Genomic DNA, 13,699 nt, shown 5'->3' on the forward strand with positions numbered 1-13,699 from the left:
GAACTGCAGTGGACGCAACAGATTGCCGTGTTTGCAATGACATTATAACCATAGACATCTTATAAGTAGACGCAGCATTGGCTGCTGTGACGCGAGCAATTTGGCCGCCATCTTGAAGTGCTGATGAGGAGCCGGCGAGCTGCCTAACCTGACAGTTGACAGGTAGAAAACAAAGATGCCGGGTTGGTGTTCAGCGTTTTCCTGCTCAAATGAGCGGACTGTTGAAAATAGGAATCGGGGGATTACTTTTCACAAGTAAGATTTAACATTAACGCCATATTGGTTGTATCTTATGAAAATAATATTACCACAGAGTTGAGAAGGATCAAAGATCTTCAATATTTGTATGTGAAAATCACAAAGAAATCTTCCGGGGGAGGATGACGCCCCTACAGGGGTTTGGTTTACAAACTTTCAGCCCCACCTAAAACAAAATTCACCAGCCGCCACTGATTATGATGTGTTCTCATTTTAGGCAAAGTACAAGACAATACTTTCTTAACAGTATAATTGTAACCAGGAATAAGTCTTCAAGTAACAATATTCAAATACTAACATTGTTGGGTAAAACAGAATTGAGTTTTCTTCTGAATCCAGTGAAACAAATTGATGGTTTTAGCTGATATAAAGACTTTCAGGTGTTTATATATGTTTATGTTGAAGTATTTGGCAAGACGCTTTTATTCAAAGCGACATACATAAAAAATACATGTAAAACAATCACTGTAAACATGATCATTTAAGGGAAGAATGTAATACAAAAGTTAGTTACAGTAATATATAATACATAATACATATGTATGTATGTATATATATATATATATATATATATATATATATATATATATATATATATATATATATATATATATATATATATATATATATATATATATATATACACATCCATCCATCCATTTTCTACCGCTTATTCCCTTTGGGGTCGCGGGGGGCGCTGGAGCCTATCTCAGCTACAATCGGGCGGAAGGCGGGGTACACCCTGGACAAGTCGCCACCTCATCGCAGGGCCAACACAGATAGACAGACAACATTCACACTCACATCCACACACTAGGGCCAATATATATATATATATATATATATATGTATATATATATATATATATATATATATATACAGGTAAAAGCCAGTAAATTAGAATATTTTGAAAAACTTGATTTATTTCAGTAATTGCATTCAAAAGGTGTAACTTGTACATTATATTTATTCATTGCACACAGACTGATGCATTCAAATGTTTATTTCATTTAATTTTGATGATTTGAAGTGGCAACAAATGAAAATCCAAAATTCCGTGTGTCACAAAATTAGAATATTACGTAAGGCTAATACAAAAAAGGGATTTTTAGAAATGTTGGCCAACTGAAAAGTATGAAAATGAAAAATATGAGCATGTCCAATACTCAATACTTGGTTGGAGCTCCTTTTGCCTCAATTACTGCGTTAATGCGGCGTGGCATGGAGTCGATGAGTTTCTGGCACTGCTCAGGTGTTATGAGAGCCCAGGTTGCTCTGATAGTGGCCTTCAACTCTTCTGCGTTTTTGGGTCTGGCATTCTGCATCTTCCTTTTCACAATACCCCACAGATTTTCTATGGGGCTAAGGTCAGGGGAGTTGGCGGGCCAATTTAGAACAGAAATACCATGGTCCGTAAAGCAGGCACGGGTAGATTTTGCGCTGTGTGCAGGCGCCAAGTCCTGTTGGAACTTGAAATCTCCATCTCCATAGAGCAGGTCAGCAGCAGGAAGCATGAAGTGCTCTAAAACTTTCTGGTAGACGGCTGCGTTGACCCTGGATCTCAGGAAACAGAGTGGACCGACACCAGCAGATGACATGGCACCCCAAACCATCACCCAACCATGCAAATTTTGCATTTCCTTTGGAAATCGAGGTCCCAGAGTCTGGAGGAAGACAGGAGAGGCACAGGATCCACGTTGCCTGAAGTCTAGTGTAAAGTTTCCACCATCAGTGATGGTTTGGGGTGCCATGTCATCTGCTGGTGTCGGTCCACTCTGTTTCCTGAGATCCAGGGTCAACGCAGCCGTCTACCAGCAAGTTTTAGAGCACTTCATGCTTCCTGCTGCTGACCTGCTCTATGGAGATGGGGATTTCAAGTTCCAACAGGACTTGGCGCCTGCACACAGCGCAAAATCTACCCGTGCCTGCTTTACGGACCATGGTATTTCTGTTCTAAATTGGCCCGCCAACTCCCCTGACCTTAGCCCCATAGAAAATCTGTGGGGTATTGTGAAAAGGAAGATGCAGAATGCCAGACCCAAAAACGCAGAAGAGTTGAAGGCCACTATCAGAGCAACCTGGGCTCTCATAACACCTGAGCAGTGCCAGAAACTCATCGACTCCATGCCACGCCGCATTAACGCAGTAATTGAGGCAAAAGGAGCTCCAACCAAGTATTGAGTATTGTACATGCTCATATTTTTCATTTTCATACTTTTCAGTTGGCCAACATTTCTAAAAATCCCTTTTTTGTATTAGCCTTAAGTAATATTCTAATTTTGTGACACACGGAATTTTGGATTTTCATTTGTTGCCACTTCAAATCATCAAAATTAAATGAAATAAACATTTGAATGCATCAGTCTGTGTGCAATGAATAAATATAATGTACAAGTTACACCTTTTGAATGCAATTACTGAAATAAATCAAGTTTTTCAAAATATTCTAATTTACTGGGCTTTTACCTGTATGTATGTATGTATATATATATATATATATATATATATATATATATATATATATATATATATATATATATATATATATATATATACATGCTTATACATAATATGTACAGTATATTATATATATATTATTATTATTATATTATATATACACATATAAATTATATGGGTAGATATTTGCTCCAAAAAGGGTATTTCTACAAGTAAACAGTACAGTAGGTACTTGATTTATATACAGTATATGTAATGTTAATAAGAGTATTTTAGCTGAATATGCACAGATAAGATGTGTCAAAATATTACTAGAAATACATTTTTGGCAGCAACAAAGGCCATTTGGGTAGATATTTGTTCTAAAAAGGGTATTTCAACAAGTAAACAGTATAGTAGGTACTTCATTTTGATATATGTAATGCTCATAAGGGTATTCTAGTAGAATATGCAGAGATGAGATGTGTCAATATCAAAATATTACTAGAAATAGAATAGAATAGAATAGAATAGAAAGTACTTTATTGATCCCTGGGGGAAATTCAGCACCACAGTTCGCTCACAATAGACAAGAATAATAATAAATAATATAATATATATAATATACTATATATATAATATATAAATAATATAAATATATTCTACATATACTACATATACTCTACATTTAAGTGCAGTCAAGAAGGAACATATGCATTATACAGCTGATGGCTGTCGGTATGAAAGACCTCCTGTGTCATTCCGTGTTGCATTTTGGGAGTCTGAGCCTTCCACTGAACGTGCTCATTCTCCCCGCAAGGTCAGAGTGTAGTGGGTGGGAGGTGTTGTCCATAATGGCTAGGTGTTTTGCTAGACTTCTCCTCTCTGACACCACCGCCAGAGAGTCTAGCTCCACTCCCACCACGTTACTGGCCTTCTCTACCAACTTGTCCAGTCTGTTTGCGTCCCTCGCTCTCAGCCCGCTGCCCCAGCAGACCACGGCGTACAAGAAGGCGCCCGCCACCACCGACTCGTAGAACATCTTCAACATCTTTGTACAGACGTTGAAGGATCCTAGCCTCCTGAGGAAGTAGAGGCGGCTCTGTCCCTTCTTGTAGAGTGCCTCAGCTTGTTTTGACCCATTCAGCTTGTTGTCGATGTGTACTCCCAGGTATTTATAATCCTCAACCATGTCCACATTGACCCCCCTGATGGAAACAGGGGTCGCTGGAGTACTCCTCCTCCTTCCCAGGTCCACAACCAGCTCCTTGGTCTTCATCACATTAAGCTGGAGGTGGTTCTTTCCACACCATGTTACAAACTCCTCCACCAGTGCCCTGTATTCCTCATCATCACCATCCTCAATACACCCCAGTATTGCAGAGTCATCAGAAAACTTCTGAAGGTGGCAGGACTCTGACTGATAGTGGAAATCGGTGGTGTAGATGGTGAAGAGGAAGGGGGAGAGGACTGTGCCCTGCAGGGCCCCGTTGTTGCTGACCAGCCTGTCAGACATACAGTCCTGCAGTCGCACGTACTGTGGTCTGTCAGTCAGGTAATCAACAACCCAGGACAACAAGGGTGCCTCCACCTGCATCGTCTCCAACTTCACACCCAGTAGCCCAGGCCGTATGGTATTAAAAGCACTGGAGAAGTCAAAAAACATGACCCTCACACTGCTCGCAGGCTTGTCTAGGTGGGTGTGGGCTCGGTTCAGCAGGTAGATGACTGCGTCCTCCACTCCCAGTCGGGGCTGGTAGGCGAATTGGAGTAGGTCCAGGTGGGGCTTGACTGTAGGGCTGAGTTGTTCCAGGACCAACTTCTTCATGGTCTTCATGATATGAGAGGTTAGAGCCACCGACCTGTAGTCCTTCGACGTGCTGGGTCGCGTGCACTTGGGGATGGGGACTACGCATGAGGTTATCCACAGTGTGGGGACTTTCTGCAGCCTAAGGCTCATGTTGAAGTTGTGCTGGAGCACACCACACAGCTGTGGGGCGCAGGCTTTGAGCACCCTGGGGCTCACACCGTCAGGACCCGCGGCCTTGCTTGTTTGTAGCTTATTTAGCTGTGCATTCACCTGTTCTGCAGACAGACACACTGGGGGGGGTCTCAGGTGATTGGGGGAGGGGGGGGTTCATCAAGCTGAGGGTGAGGTGTTAAGTGGGGGGAGGTAGTCATTGGAGTTGGGGGGCTGTGAGGAGCGGAGGTGGGGATGGATTGATTAGCTGAAGTTGTCACGTGGCCGGCTGGCATGTCTCGTGGGGGGGGGCAGGAGCTTGTCGGAGCCACTGTGTCAAACCTGTTAAAGAACTGGTTTAGTTCATTGGCCCTCTCTTTGTCTCCGTCCAATACATTTTTGGCAGCAACAAGTGGCCATTTGGGTAGATATTTGCTGTAAAATGGGTATTTCAACAAGTAAACAGTACAGTAGGTACTTGATGTTGATATATGTAATGCTCATAAGGGTATTCTAGTAAAATGTGTGTGTGTAAATATGCGATGTGTAAATATCAAAATATTTTGTCGAATCACTTTTTGTCAGGCAATATTACATTTAAAGGCATACTGAAACCCACTACTACTGACCACGCAGTCTGATAGTTTATATATAAATGATGAAATCTTAACATTGCAACACATACCAATACGGCCGGGTTAGCTTACTAAAGTGCAATTTTAAATTTTGCGTGAATTATCCTGCTGAAAACGTCTCGGCATGGTGACGTTAGCGCGTGACGTCAAGGATTGTGGAGGACATTTTGGGACAGCATGGTGGCCAGCTATTAAGTCGTCTGTTTTCATTGCAAAATTCCACAGTATTCTGGTCATCTGTGTTGGTGAATCTTTTGCAATTTGTTCAATGAACAATGGAGACAGCAAAGAAGAAAGCTGTAGGTGGGAAGCGGTGTATTGCGGCCGACTGCAGCAACACAAACACAGCCGGTGTTTCATTGTTTACATTCCCGGAAGATGACAGTCAAGCTTTACCATTGGCCTGTGGAGAACTGGGACAACAGAGACTTTTACCAGGAGGACTTTGAGTTGGATACGCAGACTCGGTACCGTGAGTACGCATGCAGCTGCGGCTTCCAAACATTTGATCGATTGCCCGTACGTGCGTGCTGCTATGTGCATGTCACGTATGTAACTTTGGGGACTTTGGGGAAATATATGTGCTGTATGAACTTTGGGGAGGTGAACGGTACTTTGGGCTGTGGGATTGAGTGTGTTGTGCAGGTGTTTGAGTTGTATTGGTGGGTTATATGGACGGGAGGGGGGAGGTGTTTGTTATGCGGGATTCATTTGTGGCATATTAAATATAAGTCTGGTTGTGTTGTGGCTAATAGAGTATATATATGTCTTGTGTTTATTTACTGTTTTAGTCATTCCCAGCTGAATATCAGGTCCCACCCGCCTCACACAGCATCTTCCCTATCTGAATCGCTCCCACTGCCCTCTAGTCCTTCACTCTCACTTTCCTCATCCACAAATCTTTCATCCTCGCTCAAATTAATGAGGAAATCGTCGCTTTCTCGGTCCGAATCGCTCTCGCTGCTTGTGGCCATGATTGTAAACAATGTGCAGATGTGAGGAGCTCCACAACCTGTGACGTCACGCTACTCGTCTGCTACTTCCGGTACAGGCAAGGCTTTTTTATCAGCGACCAAAAGTTGCGAACTTTATCGTTGATGTTCTCTACTAAATCCTTGTAGCAAAAATATGGCAATATCGCGAAATGATCAAGTATGACACATAGAATGGACCTGCTATCCCCGTTTAAATAAGAAAATCGCATTTCAGTAGGCCTTTAATGACAATTTTACATAAATGAATACATCCAAACACGTTGTACATATTATATTATATTATGTGCAGGAAGAAATAACAGTTACAATTGTGTGCGTATCTTCCAAACAAGAAAGACGTTTTGTCACATCAACATCGGAGTAACGGTCCTTTAAATCACATTAATGCCACAGAAGAGGAAAACTGTCCTTTTGCGGGCACGATAAAGTCTTAAATAATGTCAAACACGTAGCGTTACAATAACCAGTAAGATAAAGTGTGTGTCTTACACCTAGTAATCCGCTGTGGACACACCAAGACAAAAATGTAGGTTCAGCGAGCGCTGCGCGCCCCCGCGAAGGAAACACATTTTTGGCAGGCATTCACATTTTGCCACAACACACATGGGGAAAAGTCCTATTTGGAAATAAAGCCAAATTAACTCCTGAACTGGCATTTTCACACACACCTCAAACCATCTGCACGCATCCGATGCTTTCTGGTGCGCACGAGAAACTATCTCGTGCGCACGAGTTAGTTTCTCGTGCGCACAAGTTAGTTTCTTGTGCGCACAAGATAGTTTCTCGTGCACACGAGATACATATTTAAAAAAAATATATAAATAAATAAATTATAAAAAAATAAAATTAAGTAGTTATCTCATTCAGCAACATGACAGCACCAAAAAGAGATTGAAACAGCTGCAGGACTTACAGTTTTTATTATTATTATTATTATTATTATTATTATTAAGATTAGAGTAACGCCAGTGTTAGTAAAGTTACACAACGCCAAGACAACACCACGACAACAATTAATCATACTCGCCCATGTATTTTATGTATTAAAAGATATGTGCAATAATTTCTTATCAGGTGGATCTTATGTGTCCGCCCCAATGTTAAACTCATTCTTACGCCCTTGGAGTCATGCCCAGACTTCTGGTCTCTGGCCACTTCTTCGATTTCCACCGGAGGAACACGGTGTTCCTAGGCCAGCTGCGAGACATAATCTCTCCAGTGTGTCCTGTGTCTACCCCTGGGCCTCATTCCAGCTGGGCATGGCTGGAACAGCTCAGGAGGCTTCCGGAATTGATGCTGCAGTCCCCTCAACTGGCTACTCTCCACGTAAAGGAGCAGTGGCTCTACTCTGAGCTCGACCAGGATGACCGAGCCCCTCACCCTGTGTCTGACTTAGGGTGAGTCTAGCCACCCTGCAGAAGAAAGACATTTGGGCTGCTTGCAGAGGTGAGTCGCAATGCACAACCTTTTTTCTGTTACATTTACTTATGTGACTTTTTGGATGAACTGTACTTGTCACAGTAGTCTTAATTCAACATACTTTTTACTTTTACTTGAGTATTTTTATGAAGAAGAAAGGTTACTTTTACTTTGTGACAATTGAGTTTCATTCCGATCGCTACATTTTTCATATCATCATTACATTTATTTATAACCTATTGATTACTGCTTGCAACGACATATTCATGTGGCTCGTTAGCAAGACTTCTTTCAGCGGGCAGTGTCACATGGCTCGGTTTCACCAATCCAACGAAAGCACGAGTAAAGTTTGACTCCGTTTTACCAATGAAACGGAGCCTGGCAATCAGGTGACAACACTCAAACTACACACTGTGAAAAGCAGCACACACACCTCTTTAATGTATACCTTATAAAATAGGAAAAATAACATTCATATCAGTGTCACAATCCATCCTACAAGAATCCTACTTCCAACTAAAGAAAACATGCTGTGGTAAGTTGTAAATGTTTTTTTTATGTTTTAGCTGCGCATATGCTAACATTAGCCATGTTACAACGTCCTAAATGACCACCCCAGTCTCCCAATCCAGAAAGACTGAGTCACAACAAAATGTACAGGGGTGGTAGAGTCATCGTCCACAAACTTGAGGGTTACTGGTATGAATCCAATCTCCGCCATCCTAAAGGGCCCCATTCTCCCATTTGCATTTAAGTGTTTAAGTTTGCGTAAGTTAGGCACAAGTGCATGAATCATGAATGAATGCGAGCTCTTTGCTTATGAGGCAGACATTGGCAATGGGCCTTTTTTGTTGGATGCCTGAAAATCATGCAACATGGAGTTTTACTAACGTTTGTGAATTGAACATTTTTCGCTTTAATTTTGAAAAGGCCGTATCAATTCATGCAGTTCCTTTCACGTTAAGGTGTGTTGCCATGGTGATGTACTGTGTGCATCCACGTGCAACAGTGTCTTCTTCCGACTGTATGAAACTCTGTAAATAAAACGATTTCACTTTGTTGTTGTAGATACCCTGATGTTATTTGTGATGTTAAAAAGAGTTCCGTTTAGTACAACTCTTTGAGACGTGACTGTTAAGCCTTGGCGGGAATGAGGACTCAGGTGCAGATGGGGGACGATTGACACAGGCTTTATTTCAACAGTTTCTTAGAACTCTCTTTAGACAGAGTGATTAAACAAATGGCTACAAACTCTATACTTGATACACTAGAGTACAAAAATAAACGTAGCACAGGGCATAAAACAATAAACAGAAAATCACTCCAGAGGAAGGAAAAAGGCAATGGCAAAATTCTACACTGATCTAATAACGAAAAACAACAATCTATGATTAGTTACGAAAAGACCAAAAAATGTGAGCACATTACACCAATTCTTAAATCCTTACATTTGTGATGAGACACAAGTAGGGGATTTTATTTTTTATGTTTCATTGCCATGCATGTCTTAAGAGTGTTTTTATTGTTGTGGATTTTAGTTGGATGTTTTTACATTTTAGAATTTGATTGTATTTTTAGTTGCATGTTTTTACACTTTGTGGATTTTGATTGTATTTTTAATTGCATGTTTTTACTCCTTGTGGACTTTGCTGGCATTTTAAGACTTTGCCCCTTTTAGCTTGTTGCCCCTGACAACCAAAGTGCCCCATCAAACGGCACCTGAGATCAGACGCACCTGTGGAGCGTTAGGACTGCACACATTTAAAAGGGAAGCATTCAACAGGCTTCAGGGGAGGCAGAAGGAAGAGCGACCGAGAAGGAAGAGAGACCGAGGGAAGCGACGGGAGGAAGAGCGACGGAGGGAAGCGCGACGGAAGGAGGAGGAAGCGACCGGAGAGTATCGACAGGCTTTGCCAAGAGCGTCCGGGTGGACGCCCGCAGGCTGGGAAGGAATCCAGGACTACACAGCAGACCCCGCAGGCTACCGGAGTGAACCCCGAGAAGCCCACAACACGCAGGGGCAGAGGAAACTCTGCCTCCGAAGTAAGTGTCGTGGATTGTGGATATGTGGGGGTGTTCAACTGCCTTGAGCTGTGGGCTTGCGGGCTTGCGGGCTTGCGGGCTTGTGCGTTGTGCGCTGGCTGTGTGGTCCTGTGGGCAGGAGCGATCGGGACCCAGAGACCTGCGGTGACCCCTGGAGCGACTAAGAGGCGGAGCGAGACGGGACGGCCACGTAGGTCACGAGAGTGACCGGCAACTGGCGAGGAGAGTGGGCGTACCCAAGGGCAGGGGAAAACCCTACGCTTGCGTGTAAGTGTGGTGTCAGCCCGGAGAGCGTCTCCGTACTTTTAGAAGATTTTATCCCCGTGGCCTGCCTCCGTTTTAGTTCTGTGTGCAGGAGGACGCCGTGGAAGTGGGCGGAGCCAGGACTCTGACCCACTACGCCTGTCGCGGCTGTACCCTCACCATAATATTGGTTACCAATTTGGTATTTTTAGTGTTATTAACTTGACTGTTTTTTAATTTGTATTGTAATAAATTGTAAATCAGCATCATTATCTTTACTTATTTTGGGACGGTTGCTCTCACTACATTGGGTTCTTAATATTTATATTGGTTTTTAACAACATTTTATTAGATTTTAATATCCCACCACTCGGGTCCATCACACATTGGCTCCCTGTACATCAGAGAATTGATTTCAAAATCCTCCTGCTCACATATAAATCACTACATGGTCTAGGGCCGAAGTATATCACTGATATGCTCCCACTATATAAGCCCTCTAGATCACTAAGATCTTCTGAGACCAATCTGTTAGCGGTTCCCAGAGTAAACTCAAATCAAGGGAGAGCATCATTCAGTCACTATGCAACTAATAGCTGGAATAAACTTCCTGAAGATGTCAGACTTTCCCCAACTCTGACTACTTTTAAAACTAGACTGAAAACTTTTATGTTCACCTTAGCTTTCAGCTAAATCTTTTAATCTTTTAACTTTTAACGTCTGCACTGTTTTTATTTTTATTGTCTGCATTTTAATTTTGCTTTTATTTTCTTTAATTTCACTTTGTTGTCTGTGAAGCACTTTGAGTCTGCCTTGTGTATGAAAAGCGCTATACAAATAAAGTTGCCTTGCCTTGCCTACACAAAAGGAACATCGCTCATGAAGAGGAAGAGACAAGAAGCTAAAAACAGAACGTACGCTATAAAGAGCTAAGAAAACTACAAATGAAAGTGCTCCAAGAGGAGGGAAAAAAGGAAGGTAAAGCACTATGAAATTAGCTAAAAAAAACTGACCAAAAAATTTTAGTAAATCAAAATCACTCTTCGTTGATTGGCAACACTGAAAATTGGCCCTAGTGTGTGAATGTGAGTGTGAATGTTGTCTGTCGATCTGTGTTGGCCCTGCGATGAGGTGGCGACTTGTCCAGGGTGTACCCCGCCTTCCGCCCGATTGTAGCTGAGATAGGCTCCAGCGCCCCCCGCGACCCCGAAGGGAATAAGCGGTAGGAAATGGATGGATGGGTGAAATCACTCTTCTTCAGAGGGTACAAAGAAATCAAGGAATAAGGTGAGGCAATATTTAACAACTTAGGACAAGACTGTGGAAGACAGCTGGAGGTACACGACAAGACGATATAGGGGAAGACAAAGGCTATATACACATGAGGGAGGGTGACACAGGTGAGCACAATCAGTCAATAAGGAAAGACATCAGACAGGAGGAAAGGCAAGTGGCCTGAAACAAGAGGAGGATTAGACTTTCAACATAAAACAGGAAGTTCACCAGACAACCCCAAAACAGGACTTCCCTCACCGCTGTGTGACAGTGACACATCAGTTTGTGTGTTTTAGTGGCCTTATTGCAGCTTCAGAAGCACATAAGAACAAAAGTACTTAAGTTGATGGGAGAATATACAAAAAACAGGATTTGACATGGAAGGCCCGTATTTAAATGGGAACTGCACTTTTTGTGCCTGTCGTTCACAATCATTATGACAGACATGATAATAGATGTAGTTTTTTGAATGCATTCTAACCCGTAAAAAAAAGTCTCCTGACAAAAGAGTCAGTGGGTGGTCCTCTACTCTGACCGTAAAGCCCTCTGAATAACCATCCAAAAACCACCAACAATACTCCATTTACATTTCATGTGCTGAATATTAACCAAGTATTAATGATATTGTTATTATAAGCACTAATGCTTCGTGGCGCTGTGATCACACAGAGCTAACTATATTGACATCATCAGCTAGTGAGCTGCTTTCTCGCCTCGGAGCTTGTAAAAGTTTATTTTAGACCATAAATCATGCCTCTCACCTTAAAAAAAGGATAAGGACATAATCCGACAAGTTGGTCAACTTTGGCATCCAAAATAGACCCGGAAATGGCAAGAAAGACATGAAAAGACGCTTGGTTCCATGTAGCATTACTAATTTCTGCAGTAGTCTAATCATTATAACAGTCACCAATGTGGTTAGCTAGCACTTTATATTCACGGGAGGAAATAAACAAACCGCCATTATTTCTTTTGTCCAGGAACTTACTGCACCGTTTATTCTGCACATGCTCACAATACTATTTCAGTGCACACAGGCACATGACGTCACTGCGTAAGATATTCAACATGGCATTGCTATTTATATTATTAAATGTGCTTAACATTCCACCCCCCTTTTCTTCACGGGGACTATGAATCATTCTTCATCTAAATGCGGATATGTGGACATCCTATCAGTCGGTATACCACTGAGGGCAGACATTGTATAGTAAGTGATGTTTTATTATGTTTATTGGCTCTTATAAAGTCTGCAGTGAGTAATAATCAGTGATGTTGTCGAACGGTCGCCACCAGTGTCTAGCGCCACCAAACCTCGCAATCCATCCCGCACTTCCAGGACCCCCTGCCCACCACCCACCAAGCATTCATTTCGGTAAAAGGCCAAAAGCCCCACTCCCACAGCCGGCATGCCGTGGCACCTCAGCAGACCCGCCGCTAGAATCAGCATTGCACACCGGGGTATCGACACATACGCACAAACAAAGCATAAGAGGAAAAAATGAAAAAATAAAAGTATATTTAAAAAAAGGAAACAATTAAATTAAAGCAAATACAACATGGAACAAATAAATAAATTAACAAATATGAATAAATACATTAAAACAAATATATATATATATGTACAGTACCGTATTTTTCGGAGTATAAGTCGCACCGGAGTATAAGTCGCACCTGCTGAAAATGCATAATAAAGAAGGAAAAAAACATATATAAGTCGCACTGGAGTATAAGTCGCATTTTTTGGGGAAATGTATTTGATAAAACCCAACACCAAGAATAGACATTTGAAAGGCAATTTAAAATAAATAAAGAATAGTGAACAACAGGCTGAATAAGTGTACGTTATATGACGCATAAATAACCAACTGAGAATGTGCCTGGTATGTTAACGTAACATATTATGGTAAGAGTCATTCAAATAACTATAACATATAGAACATGCTATACGTTTACCAAACAATCTGTCACTCCTAATCGCTAAATCCCATGAAATCTTATACGTCTAGTCTCTCACGTGAATGAGCTAAATAATATTATTTGATATTTTACGGTAATGTGTTAATAAATTCACACATATGTCGCTCCTGATTATAAGTCGCTCCCCCGGCTAAACTGTGAAAAAAACTGCGACTTATAGTCCGAAAAGTACGGTGTATATATATGCATATGCACGTAAATGGTAAATGAGTTATACTTGTATAGCGCTTTTCTACCTTCAAGGTACTCAAAGCGCTTTGACACTATTTCTACATTCACACATTCACACACACAGTCACGCACTGATGTTGAAGTGTCTTGCTCAAGGACACAACGAACGAGACTAGGTTGGTAGAAAGTGGGGACCGAACCAGGAACCGTCAGGTGGCTGGCACGGCCACTCTCCCAACGCCCCACGCCGTCCCCACCTATACCGTACCGTGCATACATATACA

This window comes from Nerophis lumbriciformis, linkage group LG06 (assembly GCF_033978685.3).
Source record: "Nerophis lumbriciformis linkage group LG06, RoL_Nlum_v2.1, whole genome shotgun sequence".
Taxonomy (NCBI): Eukaryota; Metazoa; Chordata; class Actinopteri; order Syngnathiformes; family Syngnathidae; genus Nerophis; species Nerophis lumbriciformis.